Below are 6,546 nucleotides of genomic sequence, written 5' to 3'. Positions count from 1 at the left end.
CCTCAAGCTAAAGTGATGCATGGAAACAGCAGTGTGGTGATTCTGGGCCAAAGAACCTCCCTCCAGCTCTAACGACATGATCCATGGGTTGGCTTGTTCCACAGGTAGTGTAGCACACAGGTGGAATCAGAGAACTAGCTAAAGTAACAGTATGCTGGTCTGATCACCAGAGAGAAAGATGGAGATGGGATGCCAGCTGTCTTTATTTATTTCTGTCATCATCCAATCAAGCTGTGACTTGACCAAACTCCATCCACTTGTTCCCCTTGGCCTATTTTGCACAATAGACCAAACTAGTAGTATCACAGAATGGTACTACTTACACTTTCAAAAGATACTACACTAAACTGCTGATAATAACTGTTCTAATATGGGCACAATTTTTACTTGCTGATTTTAGGACATTTTGTGTGTGTGTGCGGCTATGTAATCCCTCATTCAATCTGGATCTGCCACAAAGACAGACACAAAGTGCAGGGACTTTTTATTCTTTCGCATCCTAGTGCAAACCAGAAGAACAATTGTCCCAGGTCTATCAGGTGATTTTAGGACTTTATGGACAAGCATTTTCTTCATTTATGAGATATTTACTGAGCACCGATAATATGGTATTTGCAAAGAATATCAAACATACCATGAACTGCTAGAAGAACACACAAAATTTCCTTGGAAGAGATACAGCAGAATACTCCTGAGAAGTAATGATGACAAATCTTCTCTTGAATATGTCTGTAGAAAAGAATATCCTTGTGAATGAATAAGAGGGAGACCCTCGATGAGATGACTTGGCAATGGTCTACAACAATGGAATCAAACATTGGTTACAAGTGTGAATATGGTGCAGACCCAGGCAGTGTTTCTGTTTGTTCCAGAGTCCCTATGACTTGACTGCACCTTGAAGGATTATGCTGTCTCATAATCATGATCTCAGGGGAGAGATAGATACACACACAAACAGGTCTCTTAAGGTGATACCTAAGCATTTAGACAGACCAACTAAATGTACCATCACAGAGATTTGAACTGCTTTCCAGAGATGTGTGGCTGTGAGTCAGCATTGACTACAAGGCAGGGAGTTTGGGGTGACAATGAAAGCCCACAATCCATTTGCAGGTTCCCCATATGGATGCAGTCTCTACTGAATCCCCTCTGACATTGGCCATGATAGCTTTGCTATTACACTTTGCTTTTAAAAGTGGACTAATGGAGATGTAGTTCTTGGGTTTATAATTTTCTGCTTCCTTTTCAATTGAGGTTTTTCTGTTTTTTTTTGTTATTGTCTTGTTTCTCTTTTTGTTTTTGTGTTTTTTTATTGTTTAAACCCACATATTTTAATTTGAAATTATAAAGCATATCAGCATTAAAGGCAGAGCCCATTGTCATCATTAAGTATTGACTGGGAATTCACAAACTTTTGTAGCTGGGATACAAACAAGAATCCAGTGAGTACTAATTACACATAGTCAATTATGTAGGCAAGGTAAAGGGATCAACTTTTGATTTAAACCTAAATCAAAAGTGAATTTTGATATTTAGAATTATGCCTTCCAGCCACGGTTCACATACTTCTCTGGCTCTCACACGGCAAGTTCCATGAGTCATTCTCTGTGCTTCCACAGACCGATAGGCGCAGTCATCAATCCTCCTCTTTCTCAATATAGGTCTTTGCATTAACCGGGCCATTTGCTTGGCCAATTACCTATCTCGAGCTGATGTTACAGTCTCCTCATTGTTCCGCTTTGCAAACTTGCTCACAGCCTCAGGTGGTCTCTCCTGCTCTTTGTCCACCTCTTGTCTTTCCTCTGTACTCGATGTTTCACTCCCACTGAGGGTTCAACAGCAGAGGGTGTCTGTTGGTTCCTCTCTTTGTTTCCATTGTGTTGGATTTGCTCTGGTCCAGTGACCTATCCTTTGCTCTAAAATTTGGGCTATTTTCCTTTCTGTCTCGATTTCTTTCTGCAGATTGAACACCGACTTCTTGTCTTTCCCTCGCTCTGCATTTCTCACTGTGCTCACACCTGTCCATCCTTCCTTTCACATGCTCTTCCTTTGTTTCGCTTTTCGCTTCCTTCGCTCCTTTCTCATCATGTCGGTCAAGGTCATCTAGTTGTCTATCTCTTTCTTGTTCTCTTGGGATACATTTCTTCACATCTCTATCCCTTTCCCATTCTCTGTCATTCCAATCTCTTTCTCTGTGGTCTCTTCCCTTTGGTTTATTTTCTTGTTCATGTCTCTTCTGGTGAGAATCTCCATGACTGGTTCCTCTGTGTCTGTGGGAGTCTGTCTTGTCTTTTTGATAATGATGGTCAGTGTCATAGTTCTCTGGGTCCCTAGAATGCCTTTCTTGATGCTTATCTCCCCGGTTCTCATGTCCTCTTGACTTGGAACTTTATCTGTCGCGTGTGACACTGTGTCCTCTTTCCTCACTGGATGACTGTGAGTGAGTTTGATTCCTGTGATGCTTGGGGTCATTCTCAGAAAACTCTCTGCCTTTTTCCCTTCTACAGTTATTTTTATTATTTTCTTCACTTTCTTCATCCTTGCTGCTCTTAGTATCAAAGTCACTGTCTGCGTCTGGGTTATCCTTGGTCTTTATGTCAGTTTGAAGAAAGCATTTCTCTCGTGGCCTTTTGTTCTCTGAATTTACTTCATCTGAGTAGCCTCTTGGTTTCTCTTCCTTTATCTCAGATCTGGCTTCACGGAAGCTGCTTTTAGGTACTTCCTCTTCACCAACTTTTTGATTTAACAGGTGCCTATAAAATCCACTGAGATCTTTCTGCTTGGTTACATCCAAACGTGTTGCTTCATTGCTTGCTTCTTAGCAGCTTCTCTCTGAAGGCTTTCACTCACAGATGCCTCATCATCATCATCATAATCATTCCCAAACACTGATGGCTTTTGCAAAACAGGATGCAACTGCTGTGTTTTCTTTGGCAAAATAAGCCCATACTGCCTGCCCAGAATCTCCATCTTCTTTTTGTATGTTTTTATTTACATGAAATCTGAGGTAGGTAAATCTACAGAGACAGTAATTGGATTAATAGTTTCTTGGGTTCTGGAAAAAAGGTTGGTGAGAAATGTATAGCTAATCATAAGGAGTAAAAGAAAGAAGAAAATGTTTCAAAATTGATTGTGCTTTTGATTATACAACTTCTTTTAGTATGTTTAAAATTTTTAATTGTATATGTAAATTATATTTTAATAAATCTATTAACATTAAATAAATAATTGAATAGGATGCACAAAAACAGAATAAGAACATTCTAGAAAATAACTGTATATACAAAACAGTGAAGCAATTGTCACAATCTGCATGTGCAGAGACTCTTGGGAAATTCTAAGTAATTGAAGTAGAGGATTATGTACATTGTGAATTGACAAAAGGTAAGTCATTAGAAGGACTGGGACTGTATATGTACATTGATGGCAGCCTGAAGAGTGTAGCTGCTATTCTGTAATATAGTAATTACCAACTATAGAAGTTTAAAAAATCATACATGCCTGGCACAAAAGCAGGGCTTCAAAAAATAGAAATCTTTAAAATGGCCCAGGCATCTGTAATTTTTAAAAGTTCTCATGTGTATGCCTCCAATGGTAGCCCTTATGATACATTTTAAATGGAAATTGAAAAGTGAAAAGATTAGAACCGTTTTATACTTTGTATCAACTACCCAATATCTAGTCCTAGGCCATGTGTTCAAGGAAATATCAAGGGGTAATTTAAGAATAATTGAAGTGTTTCTGGGATCTTATACTACTTAGTAATTTGCGTCTCTGTCAAGTTTTTTTCATAGTTAATAAAGGAAAAATGATCAATGTTCATGAAACAGGTAAGGAAATTCACCTTGTTATCTTAATGCAGTGAACATAGTATGAACGCTTTAATCCCCTTATGCAATTCAACATATTTCATAGAAAGAATACAGCTACAGGAGAATTCTGAGACTAGTTGTGTGAACAATGCAATAGGGACCAATTATTGCACAGAGAGGCTTCATAAATCTGTCATTTGAAGATAGTAAGGCACATCTGTAAATAAATTGAGAATCTGGTGGGAAAAGGCATTTGCAAATGAGGGAAAGTTGGACAAGTGGGTGTTACAAGCTTGCTTGCTTTCATAATTATCTTGCAACATAAAATTCATAAAACATCAGTGAACACTTCAAAATCCTTTCCAGGGGCTGCTTAATCCAGGTTATTACATTATAATTTAATGAAAGGTTTAGCAATGAAATGAAACAGCTTTTTTACTCAGGCTATTGATAAATTCTTTAGCCATTTCTTCAGGTTTTTAGTATACCTTTCAGCTAAATGTCTGCTTCCAAGGAACACTGCTCACTGAACATCTTTGTTAAAATGACAATTTTCTCTGAATATAATGTGTCATTTATCCCCCTTCTTGGAAATTCCAAAGTATTGGGTTACATTTCCTGAAGAAACCTGCTTGTATGAATCTTTTCTTCAGACTTGATTCTGTAATGTTTCGGGAATAGTCAGCATCTTCCCCTTTTTTTCCTTTTCTTGTTATTTAGTGTAAAAGTAAGTGGGCCAGATAGAAAACAGAAAAATTATGTGTGTGTGAATTGCAGAGTGCTGGAAAGGTAAGACAGTCAATATTCTAGTCTTTTTATGTGGCTTTATGCAAATATAGTTTATAAAAATATAACCACACTTAACTAGGCTTCTGATTTTGGCAATATTGCCTTAAATTAGCCTTCAAAATAAAAAGCAACACTTTAAAAATAAGGTTTTTCTATTAGAATTTTTAGTAAATGGATACTTCATTCTTCCAGGTCTCTGGCATTGCCTTTCATTTGTCTAGCATTCTGGAGAACTTGTGGCCATAGTATGTTATCTGTTCTGTGGAGTTAAATGTGAGATCATTCTTTCTAGAATATTGCTAGAATGCCCACTTTTTAATTTATATTTAAAAGCTAGAAATTGTACCATGGGAAAGAGAAGAGATGGAGATCATTGCACACAAATTTTAAATCTTCAGAGGAGTAATATTTTGCTTGAAATATATCTACTTTGTTAGTCAGAAATTGTAATTATTGTGCTTTCACCCTTCTGTTAGAAATGTATATTCTTAGCAACATGAGCATGTGAGGTGGCCTTTTGCTATATGTGTTGAATAGTACCCCCCAAAATGCATATTTTTTTCAAAGCTTTGTATTTAATTTTTTTTAAAAAAGCAAACTTATCACTTTAAATGTACTGTCCATTACACTTAATACATTTGTCAAATCTGTGATTCCACTCTTGGAAACATTTTTTCAAACTCATCTGTTTGGATGGTTGACAACACCTCCCTCATTTTTTTCTTCTCTGCTGTAGGATCACTGTCCTTTCACGTCCATCTTCATTGGAGAAACAAAGAATCACATGGAATGAAGTCAGGTGAGTAAAGTGCATGGGGCAAGAGAGCCATGCTGTTTATTGCCAAAAACTGGGGCACTGAAATGGCTACACAAGTAGCTGCATTGTTGTGGCAGCAAACCTGGTCCCCTGTTTACCACAAATCAGGGCTTTTTTGTTACACACTGTTGCACAAGCTTTTCAGAACTCTAAATAGAAAGCTTGGTTAACAATGTGACCATAAAAAACAAATGAGCATCTTCTTGATCTCTGATTTCACTTGATGAGCTGTTTTTTGGCAAGATAATGATGGCATCTCCTACTGGCATGATTGATGTCAGCCTTGGGGGTCTTAAGAAGAACACCATATCTCCTCATCTGTAATGACCTTTGGAGAGAAGTCTGTGTCATTTTGAAGCTGCTCTTTTAAAGCATGGTGTGCTTTCAGTCAACACTCTTTTCCCTGGTCTGTCAGAACCCGAAGCACATATTTTCCAACGACCCTTCTCATTCCCAAAACTTCCACTAAAATTTGCTGAATGAATCTCCAAGATAGTCCAGATAACTTCCTCCATCTTTTCAATGGTTGATTGTCAGTCTTGGAGCACAAGTGCATGAATTTTGTCAACATTTTGGTCCATTCAGTAACAAGCTTTTCACCTTTCTTGAAATGAGAAAACCACTCATATGCTTTGAGATTTTCCATAGAACTGTACTTTTAAGCTGTGTTCAATATTACAACAGTTTCATTGGCTTTTTTCCTGAGTGGAACCAAAAATTCACAGCCCTACGCTCTTCTCTTAAATGGACCATCACAAAAAAATGAAGTTAGAGCAAAACTGCTTTTACAAAAAATTCACTGTGGCCAGAGAGAACCTTCCCAAGCCACACCACTGGGTGCAATACTTTAGAGCAGTGGTTCTCAACCTTCCTAATGCCATGACCGTTTAGTATAGTTCTACATGTTGTGGTGACCCCCAACCATAAAATTATTTTCGTGGCTACTTCATAACTTTAATTTTGCTACTGTTATGAATTGGGCAACCCCTGAGAAAGGGTCGTTTGACCCTCACAGGTTGAGAACTGTTGTCTTAGAGCAAGTTGCTCAATGCTTGCCTAGAGGGAAAAATACATACTCTGACAGCTCAGCTCAGCACAATTCCATTTTGGGGAGGGGGGGAGCTTAAC

At 38.0% G+C, this 6,546-nt stretch overlaps 2 pseudogenes; both read right to left on the bottom strand.

Moving 5' to 3' along the window:
* Positions 1–422: 422 nt before the first annotated feature.
* On the bottom strand, positions 423–545 carry LOC115870957 (annotated as a pseudogene).
* A 1,091-nt stretch (positions 546–1,636) lies between these two features.
* On the bottom strand, positions 1,637–2,970 carry LOC101639126 (annotated as a pseudogene).
* Positions 2,971–6,546: the final 3,576 nt, after the last annotated feature.

Source organism: Echinops telfairi, unplaced genomic scaffold (genome assembly GCF_000313985.2).
Source record: "Echinops telfairi isolate 266 unplaced genomic scaffold, ASM31398v2 ScPeMD7_3509;HRSCAF=4178, whole genome shotgun sequence".
NCBI lineage: Eukaryota > Metazoa > Chordata > Mammalia > Afrosoricida > Tenrecidae > Echinops > Echinops telfairi.
The sequence above is the reverse complement of the archived record's forward strand: the minus strand, read 5'-3'. Positions and strand labels throughout refer to the sequence as shown.